The sequence below is a fragment of the Rhinolophus sinicus genome, linkage group LG11, assembly GCF_036562045.2.
Source record: "Rhinolophus sinicus isolate RSC01 linkage group LG11, ASM3656204v1, whole genome shotgun sequence".
In the NCBI taxonomy this organism is placed as follows: Eukaryota; Metazoa; Chordata; class Mammalia; order Chiroptera; family Rhinolophidae; genus Rhinolophus; species Rhinolophus sinicus.
This window is the reverse complement of record NC_133760.1, coordinates 40,685,667-40,699,890: the sequence shown is the minus strand read 5'-3', so window position 1 is coordinate 40,699,890 and position 14,224 is coordinate 40,685,667. Positions and strand designations below refer to the sequence as shown.

Here is a 14,224-nt window from a genome sequence, read left to right as displayed (position 1 = left end):
CTGACGTCTGGGAACGGAGGTGCTGGGGATTCCGCAAACGTTAATAATTCCTGAATGGACGGTGCCAAAGGGAGGCCTTAAACCTGGTGTCTCAGCAGACTAAGTCCACGTCTGCCAGCCCAGACGCAGGAGCCAGGAGAGATGAAAGACGGATTCAATTTTATTCACTAACCCGATTTTCTCTGCCTTTGTCCTTAGCTCCTCTCATCCTCATTTTGTTTACCTTTTCATTTGTTTCTCTCTGTACCCGCCCCCTCCCACATTGAGTGAGTTCTGGGCCCTTGGGTCTACTGTTAATGACATTAGCTTTTACTTGTCCTTAGCTCGTAGTGACAACAGATGCCATGAGAGAAAGCAGAGAGGCAGAATAAGTATTTCCTTGGAAATGTCTAAATCAGTCTGCATATTTGAAAAATGTATTAAAATGTGCAGCCTGTGTTATAAAAATCACTTGAAATGACTTCTCTTTGCTTTGAAGAGTAATTCTATTGTATATGCAGTTGAAGATATACAGTGTTGTCATTTCATATAGGTCTGGTGGCATTTTCCCATTTTACAGATGAGAAAACTGAGGCATGAGGTGAATGGCTTGCATAGGGTTACCTAGAACCCATTTCTTTTGACTCCAACTTCAGTATGCTTTCCATTAGACTTAATTATCTCTTGCTTTTAGAAATTGTGTAGTATCGGGGATTAAATAGAACTTACTTAGATTAGGCTCAAATAATATATAGGTAGCTACACAGGAACACTTCAGATTAATTTCTAAATGTAAATTTGCCAGGAAGCACCACAGTCAGAAATGTCATGACGATCTACAATTGTGTAGACATTTCCAGAGCTTCTGAATAACAACCTTCAACAACTTAGAGGTTAATAAAATGTATGTTGACACTTAACTCTGTGTATGATGCTTTGTTAAGCACCCTAAGTCAACTTAATGATAGTCTCCGTCTTCAGATTTTCAGTGTTAGGTTTACTTGAGGGGGATTCGGCTACTTGAAATGTCCCAGTATCGACTTCAGGATGTGAGATGTTAAAGTAGTAGAACTGGAAGTGTCTTAGTGACCTCAGTGGTTTGCTGGAGGACTTCGTGGTAAGAAGCATGTTAATAAAACTGGACCATTGTTTTAAAAATGATTTCCACCCATGTAACTGCTGGAAGGCTGGCAGAGAGAAGAATGGTGTGGGAAAACAGATTTTAAAATCAGCCTAATTTTCAAGTACTGTTTTAGAATTGCAGAGCCTTATATTCTCATTACAGAGATGAGAAGGGTGCCATACAGAGATGAAGACCCGACCCCATGTTTTACAGGGCAGCATACGTTCCAGGGGCCTTAGGCATGACCACCCGTGTCACTGGCCTTGACTGTTGGTCCTGACCCGAATTGGGGGGTGATGAAAGGCACACCTCCTCTCTCCTCTCTCACCCCTTCATATGGGGCCAGCATCCTACAGGGCATCACCGTGCTTGCTATTTCAAATTCGTTCTGTTGCTATTGCTCATGTAATTTTTACCCTGGTTATTTTCTTTCCCTTTTTTTCTTGAGGTTTGCTGCATGCTTGCATATAATTTTATTACATCTTGATTTCAAATTTTATTTGCTTTTAGGAATGCTATATTCAACTTTATAATAGGGATTAATGAGAAAATAGAATTCTACCTGCAATTTTCCTTCATAGAAAAATTTCAAGAACCTGTTTTATATGTCAGTGAATTTGAAATTCTAACCAGGTAATGGAATACAGTTTTTCCCTTGTTTAAACCATTGTGGATTGGGTAATTTTAGTAATCCTTTTTCTGTTGAGGACTTAAGGAGTCTTAAAAAAAAAAAATCAGTTTCTAGCCTCATCAGTGTTTTCTAGCTAACAGCAGAAATAGTAAATATGTATAGCAAAAAAAAAAAAAAAAAGAAAATTAAGGTTTTAGTGTCTTTTCTCTAAAATAATAGTAATAATACGGTGTACCCTGCCTGCTTTAGTAAGCAAATCCGAACTCTCAATATCTGCATTTACAAAAGCAGTCTCTGGGCGATATTTAGCTTTAGTATTCCTTCAAATAACAGCTTCCCTGCTGAATTTAAAATAGAATTTGTTTAAAAGAATTCTATTTACAATCAACCTGGTAAGAGATACATCTGTTGTGTAAAGTACATTGGTAACAAGAACTAGCAAGCTAGAAGCTGTTCTTTTGTATCTGCCACCATCCCCCATGTGATAACTTAAGATTCCATGAAATCTGGGGCTCAGGCACTCCCCAGAGCAGTTTTTCTTGGTACAGTGTCCCATAGTGCTGTGCAGAGAGGTCCGTAAGCAAGAAACCCAGATCCTGAACCCAGGACCTGGACCAGGTCACTTTGTGACCTCGGCCACAATCTGAGTTCCTTTGTGCTGTGTTTCGTTAATCTGTGCCACAAGGGAAATGAATTGCCCCTGAAATTTGGTGGCTATGACTGTGATAAATCTTCGTATACTTTATTATTTCGTTTATTTTTTTATTGAGGTAGAGCTTCTGCATATAGTCTACAAGTTCTTGCCAAAATCATGTTTTCCCTCTATCGAAACACTAAGGCTTGATAGAGGCTGTGTGTGTGTGTGTGTGTGTGTGTGTGTGTGTGTGTGTGTGTGTGTGACAGAGAGAGAGACAGACAGACAGAAGCGGACTGACAGCCGTCCTCATTCTGAGCTTCTGAAACCTGGGACAGCAGTGAATTGCCCCCGAGGAATATTTGAAGCGAGATGCTTCCTCCTCCCATTTTAGCTTATTTCATTAGTAACTGCATTTACTGGGGAACTACTTCTTGAAAACATGTTTAAAGTGGCAATCTTTCTCCTGAAATTACTTTCACCCACGAGGGTTAAGCTTCCGGCCCACCTCTAAACCCTGCTCCCACCCTTTGTGGTTTCTGGGCATGCTCGGGGCAGAGGAACTCCTCAGCTTCTCCAGGCAGAGCGAGCTTTCTTTTCCCTGTTGTTTCCTGACCCCTGGGGAGACAAGTTTGCATATGAGCAACAGAGAATCACCATAATTTGTTTTACTGCTAAATAAAGACATGCAGAAATCCCTTGATTTTTATTGACTGCCCAAGTCTGGTGGTCCTCGCTTAAAACTACTCAAGGTGAAATGTCACTGATAAAATGAGCAGGTTGCTTTTTCATTCTCAGTTGATTGGGCAGGACAGATCAGCTGTGACTGCCGCGCCACTGACTCTGAGCCGGGACCCGCTCGTCTTCCCCGAACCTCCTTGGCTCTAGATGCAGCTGAGCAGGAAGCCTGCTTGGGAATTGAAGACGGTTGGTATGATGCTTAGTCACAAAGAAGAGTTTGGTGCCTCTGTACATTGGCCAAGAACCACATCAGCATTTGTCTTACTACCTACAGCTGCAATTAGCTCAGGGAACTGAAGAGATTTGAGAGAACAGACAATAAGCAAAAGTAATATTTAGCTTCCGTCGAAGCAGTTGTCTGCATCTCCCGCGAAGGGGGCCCAGTGAATACTAATATCAATCAATGAAATGGTTTTGTTGAGTGCCCATTAAGGACGGCACTATGGTGGGCACTGAGGATGATTAGAATAAACATGAATTCTAGATACTGCCCTCTGGAAGCCCATTGTCTTCTACCTGGAGAGCCAAGACTGACATTCCTACAATAGGAGTAAACTGTCCGACAGAGTAAGCAACAGGCCTGGGTGCCGTGAGAGTCTAAGCGCCGTGGGAGTTCAGAGGAGAGGGAGGGGGTCGTGATGAGTGAATTTTGGGGTAGTTGGGGTAGAACCCCTGGAACAGACAGGCTCCTAATGGGCCTTGAAAGATTAAATGGCTTTAGCTTGCAGGAAGTGAAAGAGGATCCGAGAGTGAGGACCTAATTCAAGTCAGGGAGGTGAGAACACAAGTTATATGCTGAGAAATAGAATGTGTCCGGAACGGGGGCATCAAATGTGGAAGGAGTGACTGCCAGGCAATGGAGCGCGGGCATTACTAGCCGGTGAAAGTTTTGGAGCAGGTGAGTGTCAGGAAAGGAGGGAGGCTGTGGGAGTCGGCTTGCCCAGGGGCGGGCAGGATACCTGCTGAGCTGTTGAGAGGCAGTGGTAGTAATCCAGCCAGTGATGACGGCCAGGTCCAGGCTGGTGGCTGAGAGGACAAGACAGAGAGGACAAGATGTGTGAGAGACTCGGAATAAAACATCCGCCACACTGGATGCCTGATGGACTTGAGAAGGATATTCAGAAGTAACTCGAGGTTTGTAGCGAGGAGAAGGGTTGGTTATTGGTCGTGGCTGAGAAATTAGGAAGATGAACTAGATGGAGTGTTGAGATTTAGTATGAGTTGCTGATGTTCGGGCAAGACATCACCATGAAAATGCCCCTGAAACATGTAGAGATGGGGTAAGAAAGTACCGCTCAGAAAATCGCTCCAGAAAGAATTTTCCAGAGCCGCTGGTCTAGAGGTAAGAGTTGCAGCAGTAAAAATGAATATGGTGTTTCCTCAAAAATAAGACCAAATCTTACATTAATTTTTGCTCCAAAAGACACATTAGGGCTTATGTTCGGGGGATGTCATCCTGAAAAACCATGCTAGGGCTTGTTTTCCAGTTAGGTCTTATTTTCGGGGAAACATGGCATATAGGAGGGGGAATACATATATAGCATGGGGTAAGGGAACAGGGTCTCAGCAAGGAGAGAGGAGGCAGCAGGTTGGTGATGGTGGGCTGGGAAGGGAGCCAGGATCCAGCTGTGCCTCAGAAGCCTGGAGGCTGGGGGATAGCAGTTGCCCAACCTCACATGGCTTCTCATTCTTAACTCTTAAAAGCACTTAGCCACCAGTGATATTACTTCCCAGCAGCCCATGGAGCCTGGCAGAAGGCAGCACAGAGCTCACCAGGGCTCTGTAAAAGTTTCATTTCTGGATAAAACCATGTACAGTTCAGCTGGTGGTTGTCATAATTCTACCGAGGCACACAATCTCAGTGACTTCCCTTTTCTGTTCTATAATCTTGTTTAATAATGGGAACAGGTAAATGAAAAGGGGGGTACTAAAGCCACACCTTCAAAAATGTCTCTTCATCCTTGGTGTGTTTCAAGCATGGGCCTAAGGAAACGAGCTATCTTCCTCCTCTTTGTTTTTTTTCCTACTCAGAACTTTTTCAAGCCAGTTAACTACAGGAGGGGAAGGTCAGAAAGTCTGTGGAATCTGAATATCTTAAGTTGGAAGAAGTGTTCCTACTTTTTTAGGAAAAACTCTTTCTTTCTTGGTTCTATACCTGGACTTACTTCGCTGAGTTCTTTAATGGACTCATTGAGAGAATCTATAGAGAGATGAAAATAGAAATAACAAACTTGAAACTTTTCTATTAAAGATTACAGTGAGCTCTAAGGAACTATCTGAAGGCATGCTTTGTGGGAATCTTATTGGAATACTGTTTGAAAATTCAAGCCATCACTTGAAATTTGGAGATCTTTCAAATACAGAGACCTTAATATACTTTGGTCATTGTGATAGTAAGATCCATCCGTCTTTACACTTCTGGGTGTCTGGATTTTTTATAGAGTGTGTGTGTCTGATGTCTGAGTTAGCTGCTGTTGTCGTTCAGAGTGGTGCAGTGCTCAGAGGATTTCAGAAAGCTGGTGTCAGATCCCCTTTGGTAGAAAGGATTACACATCATCTCTGCATTTGTAGAAGCAAGCGCATTTTTAATCCTTATATTAACAAGTGCTGGATCCGCTAGTTGTCTCCCTTTTCTCTTTGTTTTAGTTTTTTGGTGCTTAGGGCTATGTAAAGCCAAAACACAAAATGAAACGAGGACTACTAAATAGACATTCAGGAATGGATCAGTGTATGTGCAGCTAGTGATGAAACAAGTGAGAAGTACCTCCTTTGTAAGGTGGCTTCTTCCCAACGCATTCACGATCTCCACATACATACTGGTACATATTCAGGCATCGGGGGTCTGAGGCAGGTTGGTTGGTTAATGCTTCTCAGCACCATCTTCTCAGAGTCCTTTGCAATCAGAATATTCTGCCACTCATCTGGTTTCCTTGGGAGACTTACTCAGAAATTGGGGGAAGACGGAGTCTGAGCTGATTTACAATTCATTCTGCGTAGCATAAATATCCTCTCAATTTATTTGTTGGCCGGACTGATGTGGAAAAACCTCTTAATAGTGACTCAGCAAGGGTGTGTGTGTGTGTGTGTGTGTGTGTGTGTGTTTATTTTTAAGTAATTAAAGGGGGTTTTCTCACTCCCCTGTAGTGAACTTCACAGGGCTCCCACAGGAATAGTTTTAACCATCGGTGAAATGGTTTGACTGTAACCACACTGGGGTCTTTGGGTTCTTTTTTTCCCTTGTTCCTTCCATCCCCAGGCAGAGAGAGACACTATGCTCCAATGCAGTATTTATTTGATCCCAAACAAAAAGAGTTTGCTTCTTGCACTGGTTCAGAGAGAGGTCCCCCAGGATTGTCTTTTGTTCAGTAATTGGAGCATAAGCTGAGCCTGGTTAATTTCAAAGCTACCCCCAGCACAGTTTCTCCCCCTCTCCTTGTGCAGTTTCTGAGCTGCTAGTGGTACCTTGTATTGGGTCTGGAACAAAAAAAGCTGGAATTGTTGAATGTTCGCTACAACAACTGTGACATCTGCTGTGGCACCGAGTAGCACTGTTGGTGCGGTTAATTTTACGTTAGGGGAAGAAACAAAACTAGAAGGCTCTTCGGCTTTACAGCGCTTGTTAACACGTGCACCCTCAAATTATGCATTTGGTGCTATCACAATGAATAAAACAAAGGAAATCATGAGTTGATTTTTATGTTAGTAACATAAGTTCTTTCATTGTTATTCACTGTTCAGACACCAGTGTGTTCCTATGTTCATTCTCTTTTGCTTAGTTTTCTCTTTTTTTATAAAGTAGAAATGTCTGAAACAGCTCAGCTCTGAGCATTTAATTGGCAAAAGTTCTGATAGAAGAAATATAGGTTAAACTATATTGGTTGTTTTTCTTTTAAAGCAATGAAGTCTTTAAGTTAGTTCTGCTTCTTTAAATAACCAAATTGATGATTGTACATGAATAAGAACCTTAAGTATCAAATTCTAGATGCTAAGTAGCCAAGTTAATATTTGTATAAAAATATATTATGAAATTGGCAAATGCCATGTGTTCTTCAGGTTCTGCAGTATAGGTGTTGGTTTTGCACCAACAGATTGCAATCATAGGCTTTGTGAGTTTTGTGTTTGAAGATGAAGATGAAAGGGGCTTTCTCCCGATTTCTCTTTTGTAATCTGCACAGAACGACAGCCCACTACCTGCCCAGCCACACTTTAATCATCCGGAGCCTGGTTCTCAGGACGGTTTCATCTTTGCTTTTTCGCAGCTTCCCGGTAATTGCACAGTTGTTTGCGGCATTGAATTTATTTTAGTGACAATGAAAAACACGTTAGTGTTTTAATGTAGTCTTTAATTTTTAGGTTATGCATTAAAACATGAAGGGGAAAAAAATGCATTTCTGAGGAACACTTTTAAAAACCATTATGGTAGAATGGGAATATTCATTACTTACACATCATATATTTTCCCCTAAATGTTGTACAAAGAAGTGACAGTTGAGCTGAGCATATGTTAATAAAAGGTCTGCATTTTCCTGTGTCACTGACAGTTTCATTGGCTGTATGTTTCTGCAATGCAAATAACCTCGGTTCTGTTCAAAGCTATAATTAATCTGAATAGTTATTTAAGCAGTATCGAAATCTTTTAACTACTGAGAGGCCAAACATTTAAGATGGTGAATTTACTGTTCTATTTGAAGGACAGTGCCATTGATGAGGGCACAGTCATCTTAGATGCTTGTGTATGTTCGAGCTGTACATACTGTCGGCTAAAATGGCAGAATCTGTCTGCTGCTGTATAAAATCTTTTAACTACCATTTATTTTAGCATCATGGCATGTGCAAATTCCTGCTGCTCAGTTAAGGGACCAGCTTCACAACTGGTGTTACAATCTGTGGCTATAGCACTGCATCACAATGCAGCAAATGCATTTTCCACGTTAACCAAACATGACAGCTGAAACGATTATTAACCATGCAAGATGTCGGAAGTCATCAAAAATTCACATCAGAGTAATTGCAGTGGCTTGGGCTGGGGAAAAAAATGTATCATAGCATTCCTTGCCTACATGTTGTCTCTCCCCCTCTTAAATCTTAACTTGGTACAGTCCGTTAACAATAAAATACCCTTCTGTAACCTATAAACTGTTACTCCCATCAGTTTGTGCTTTCAAACTGGTGGCTGACTTCTCTGAATTTGTGTAGAGCAGCACGGATGGGATGCAGTGCCCTGGGGGCTGCAGGGCACCCTTTTTAAGGGGACCGTGCAATCTCATTGTCTAATTGCAGCCTTGCGTGCTCCAGTCATATCAACCTTGCAGGATGTTCTCTTCCTTTTCCTTCTCTCTTCTCGTTCCCCCCCGCCCCTTCGCCAAATTCTGGCTGTTTGGAGTGGGAAAAACTTGAGCACTGGTTCCAACAGAGCTCATCCCACACAGAAGGTATGGAAGAGCTGCAGTGACCAACAGAACAGCCTCGACCGGTCTGTAACTCCTTCCATTTCAGAGCTGCAGGTAGGATTGCCTGTGTTGTGGAAAGAAATGAGGATCAGTGCACCCTAGTAAATAGAGGGACAGCATGTTGTTGCAGTACCTGGAAAGCAAGGTCTTAGTCTGTTTAAAATTTTGAGATAGATTCAGAAACATGTAACTCATTTGATAGAAAAAGTACTTGATTCTCCTGAGACTTGTTCGGATTTGTGCCTTGTCATTCTAATATTTTTCTTAAAAAAAAAAAAAAATCTGTTGGGTGGGGCAGAGAGATACTTGCTTAAAGATTTAAGTGGTTACTTAGGATTTTTGTAGACTTCATCTTTAATAAATAAGTAGTGTGGACTTTCTTTAGGATGTTTTAAAAAGATCCACGTAAAGTATAGAATTCTTTATACGACATAAAAATATTAAAGTATAATTTCTTTTCTTTGCTAAACCCAGATCCTTCTTTGGGATTGTAGGTGACTATGTGTGTGTGTGTGTGTGTGTGATACCTGACCAAGGAATTCAGTCATTTACATTTTGTTGTAGGGAAAAAGTGCTATTAAAGATATTTGGAATTATCTCCCAGGAAATGCTTTAGCATAAGGCTTTACATGAGAAGAAGTAAATCTTAATTCCAAAGTTGTGGATTCTTAAGTAGTATTAAGTGTAGGCAATTTCAATTAAGGTCATTTCTATTCCTTTTTTAAATTCATCCTCAAAATAGTGTGTTATGAGTCCTTTAAGTATGTTTCAAATTTTTGGTGTAGAGAATGTGATTTGTGTAAGTGAAATGAAAACTTCCTAAGTCATGTAAGCATTACCTGGAGGGTAATAAAATTATAAATGTTGCTTTGACACTTTTAATACCTTGATTAATATCAGAGATAAAATGCTTTTAAATTCAGCGTTAAAAAACAGCTTACTTGATGTCTTCCCTTAAAAACATCAACAACAAAAAAAGACAATGATGTACAGCTTTTTAGCCCAAGGAATGTATTTGTATCATGGGACCCATAGGGTCTGGACTTCTTCCTGAAGCGTGGACTTGGAAATTGCTTACCTAGTTGAGAGATTTAGCTCCCTTCAGAGGTCTGGGACTTTCTGTGCGCTTTAACAATAGGAAGACTTGAGGAGCTGTCAAGTGGGGAATGGAGGAGAGCAGCTCGGGGAAGGGAGAGGAACCGTGAGAATTTTGCTGGTCTGGATTTACCCAAGACCAAGATTCCCTTAAAACTCTGACCCGGTGCAGCATTGCAAAGAATTGATTTCTGAGATGAGACAATGAGCTGTGGTTTGCATTTTGTAAAGATGGAGGGAATCTCTAACACTGACCCTGGATGGGAGGTGACTCAATTATCCGTGCCTTGGTACAATTGCAAATTATTTTCCTTTGTCTGAAGTGGGTGGATGCCAGCGCCTTCATCAGATCTCCTTAATTTAGTGTATGGAAAATATCTCAGCCACCATTTTTAACAATTAGCTGTATCCTGGTTGAGGTGAGCTGGGTTCTGAAGGCATCTGCAGGGCCATTTCATTTACAGTAGGTTCTGTGCCCTGAGAGCTTTGTTACTGTAAAACTCAGAAAACGAATTTGCGCACTGTGTGGAAGAGTTCTCTAGGAGGGTGGAGAACATTGCCAGAAAGAAAATGGAATCCTTTTGTCTACAGTAAGTATTTCTCATACTTACATAGTGGGGAGAGGTTGAAAATTTGTCTTTGGTTGAATGGGCAAAAAAAAATTTTAAATGAATGCTTCAAATATTAAAGGTGTAACACAGAGGTTCTTGGATATATTTTGTTATGTATATGTTAGAAACCAAAGGTGATAATATATACTTGAAATATAGGTTTTATGAATGATTTTAACATACGCTTTTAATTAATTATTCATTGGTAATTTAAGTTAATGAGAGGTATGAATTTATCAGTAGTCAAAGATGAAAATGACACTTGAGAGAAAAAAGAAATCTAAATATGATATATTTAAAAGAGTTCAGGCTTCTTTTCACCGTCTTTCACACTTTGTTTTCCATTCCTGAAGAAAATTGCTTGATTTTAGGTTTTGGTTTTTTTAGAAAACACTTCCATGATTTATAATAGCTGATTAAATATATAAGAAACAATGTTTTAACACAACAAGATTTTATCCTAAAAGAGTCAATAGATTGGGGTTTTCACTCTTATTAATGAGGCTTTTTAGTGCTTTCTGTTTAATATTAATAGTTGTGACTTCGGAGCTACTTGTAGGAAACTCTTGTTTGTGATTGTAAGCTTAGAAATCTTGAGTCTTAAAATTAATTGGATTTGACTGGCTTATTCCTTTGTTCCTTTATGCTGTTACTAAGAGGAAACAAGTGGATTTTAACTTTGATTTGTATGTTTATCTTTTTAAAGACACTTAACCCTGAAGACTTTATAGTAAATGCATTTTACAGTAAACTGTACCATGAAGAATTTGCTCACAATGCTTTCATAGCTGTTCCAGGAGTTGAATCTTCACAGAACTGGGTATCTGAGAATCCTTTTAATTGATACCAGATTTATAAAGGCAGCTGTTCTTTCAAGTCTTGTTGACTAGCCGTTGTCCAGCCTATTCATTGAATGTTATGTTTTTGAAACCAAAGGAGAGGAGGATTTTCACATCAGTCTTTTCACTGAAATACGAAGGCTCAGTTCTCCTAAGCTCTGTTTAGGAGATTTACAAAGATTCCATAAAGCTTGCAAAAATTTTATGCTTGAAGTATAAAAGCCTAGATCCCAATATAATTCTTTTACTTCTGGGAGGGACATTTGATATATTAATTGTTTAGATACATGGTATATAGATATATAGAATGCAAAGAGATTCTTTCCCCTTCAACTTTATAAGACTTGCGCTTGGGAATAAAAGAGTTTCAGGGCAGCAAATTAGAACTCCATTTTAATTGCAGCTTTGCTTGCATAAAATATTTGATCCGATGGCATGAAGGGACTCACAGAGACTTCCTTTGAAATTTTTAAAATAAAACGTGATTGAAGATTCTGGTCTAATTTTCTTTCTCTGGCTTTATGTAAACTGTGTGTGTACTGGGTACTCTGGGGTGATAGCAGAGGCCCAGTTGCTTCATTTTCTTTGCCTCCACCATGGTGTACTCAAGTTTGGCTACTCGGAAGAGGTTCTCCTTTCTGGTACTTGTAGGCGATTCCCAAATCTCTTCCATCTGGAAGCTCTTCCGTTTTCTCATGAAGTGGTAGCCTGGCTAGTAGTCAAGAGTCAGGGGCTGGTTCTTTGGCCATTAAAAAAAAAAAGTATTCCTATCAAACCCTGGAATGCTCTGGCTGTGCCATAATGGAGACAAGCAAGCACGTCGGCCTGCCCGCTAGGCACTAAGATGGCAGCGAGGAAGGAGGAAAATGGCGGCACCAGAACTCTGTGATAAGAGGAGAGCTGCACGTGAGTTATTTTCCTTCGGTCAAGTTTGAAGTCACCTCTTCTAGTAGCACCGTCTTGACCAATTTACAGTTACATTTTATTCTGTTAGATGATAGAAACTTTGAGATTTTCCTGAAGTAAAGACCTAATTAGCACTTATATGTAGATAGCTTCTGATTGCTGCTTTTAAGAAATTGTTGACAAATATGGATAAAGTAAATTTTAAATAGGTGTTTTATGTAACACTTCTGAAATTCCTTGCTTTGTGCTTTCTTCTCCTCCTCCTCCTCCTCCTTCTCCTTTTTTGATGTAGAAGCTTACTCCTTCCAATATAGGATGGATATTCAGAAAACAGGACCGTATTCTTTGCTTTTCCTTTATGGCAAGATGAAACTAGCATTCCTGTGAAAATACGGTATTTGATTCTGATTTTCATTCTAGTGCTTTGTGGGCTTTGGTTATTTTATCTTTAAAATATATGTCAGCTGCCTTCAAAAACAAAGTTTATTGTAATTTCAAGGTGTGGGTTAATTTGGAATAAACTATAGTTTTAGTGGTAGTGACAATGCTAATTCCTCACCTGTTCCCACCTCTCATGGAGTTGGAATTTCTGGAGTTGGCCGTATGTAGTACAGTCAGTTCATCTTTCAGTTAGGTAAAATAAGGTTGACTGTAGTTAAACAACTTTCTCAAGGTCATCCATCTGGAAAGCAGTCATATTTGCCCTCGATCCAGGCTACCTGGCTCCAAGTCTGTGCTGTGCTGTGTCTCTGTCTGCATTTGTCTCCATCTCTTTCTGTTTGTGGGCTCACTGGTGACTGATAGATCTGATGGGTTGAGCTTTCAGCAAAGTCCTGCCAAAAATGACTTACTGAGCTGTGCTTGGAGTCTTCCTGGGCCTGTGTTGTAGATGATATGCATGAACAAATTGATCATTTATAAACAGATATTTAAAAATAAGGTGTATGCTGCAAGTCAAGCCTTTGGGTCCATCGTGTTGGCTCGACACGAAGGGCGAAGTGCTTCTCTCTAGGATGGGCGCGGGGCGGCACATCCATCAGCTCTGAGCTGCTGTGGAGCGGGGCCTCCTGACGTGTCCTCCCAGCAGAGCACTCCTTTGCCTCTACGCTGAGGGGTCCCACAGTGCAGGGTTGCCCCTTCCCCTCCTAGTATGGATGGGCTGGCTGGAAGAGTCGAGCTCCCTGTCTGTTTCGGGCAATTTGTATTTGAAAAATGGTCTTGCCCTCTCTGCCCCTGTCGCTTGTGTTTGCCACTCCAGCTCAGCAGTGTGTGCTGTTTTCTGTACCGGTGGTGACAATGGTGAGTGGTGCATCCTGCAGTAGGCCCTCAGCTCTGACAGGGTAAAGTCAAAGCGTTTTCCAACTTCAGGAATGTTTGAGAGAAAGGGTGAAATTCCAAGTACTGTTTGCAGAGGAGTGTCATGACAAATTCCACTTAAGACAATGGGAAGTTATAAAAGAGATGGTCTCGTGTTTGTTTTAGTGGTCTCCAGACAAAAAAATTTGGAAAACATTTCTGAACAAGAGGAAGCTGCAGCAAAGCCAACGCTGTTTTCTATGACAGCCATGATGAGCAGTGCCCCACTCCCGTCAGCGTGAGCTGTGCTGCATAGCAGGAGGAGCTGGCATTTTCGACTGCAGTGTAAATGACTGACACCGTGGACCAGCAGGGAATTAATATGGCGCGTGGCTCCCAAACGGTGTCTTGACTAATAGCACTCCTGTGCTTGCTAAGTGGAACCTGAGGCTTAATCCTGAGCTCTGTGGAAACCCGCCTGGTGAACACCGCTCAGCTCCCACCCGACTGGCTCAGAGACTCGCACTCTGCTATCTGTCCTTCTCACAGCCCCAAATCTTGCTTTTGTTTCCTGTTTCCAAAGGGAAAACACACTAGGTCTGACAAAGCAGGGGATCTGTGGGTTTTTGTTTTTATTTAAAATAATGTAGGGCTGTTTTAATGAATTGTTTTAGAGTGGGTTTGGGCGGCAGTGGCAGGGGATGTTGGCCCAGGATAAAGGCCGCTATTGATGCATTTCCATTTTATACTGTGCGGTTTTAGTACCCAAAGTTCCTTGAATGTGGACTAATCCATCTGTCAGATGGAGATCAGTTCCCCAAAGACAGTAAAACATTTCTATCGTCCCTTAATGTATCCTCCTTGTCTTATCTTTCTATCACCTTAGAGTGGCTGTGGGATTCCTACTGTTTAGCTCTAG

General features: G+C 41.1%; 1 protein-coding gene across 7 annotated transcripts in view; it reads left to right on the top strand.

The window, feature by feature from the left end:
* Positions 1-14,224, top strand: part of NUP93 (nucleoporin 93) — a 90,665-nt gene that overhangs the window by 30,804 nt on the left and 45,637 nt on the right. For 2 of the 7 annotated variants that reach the window (XM_074314838.1, XM_019754078.2), the window contains exon 1: positions 8,247-8,612. The exons of 4 other annotated variants lie outside the window; for them this stretch is intronic. The gene's annotated coding sequence lies outside the window, so the exon portion shown is untranslated. Of the gene's footprint in view, positions 1-8,246; positions 8,613-10,127; positions 10,244-14,224 lie in introns of those variants that run through there. One more of the 7 variants, XM_019754085.2, reaches the window with a different exon arrangement.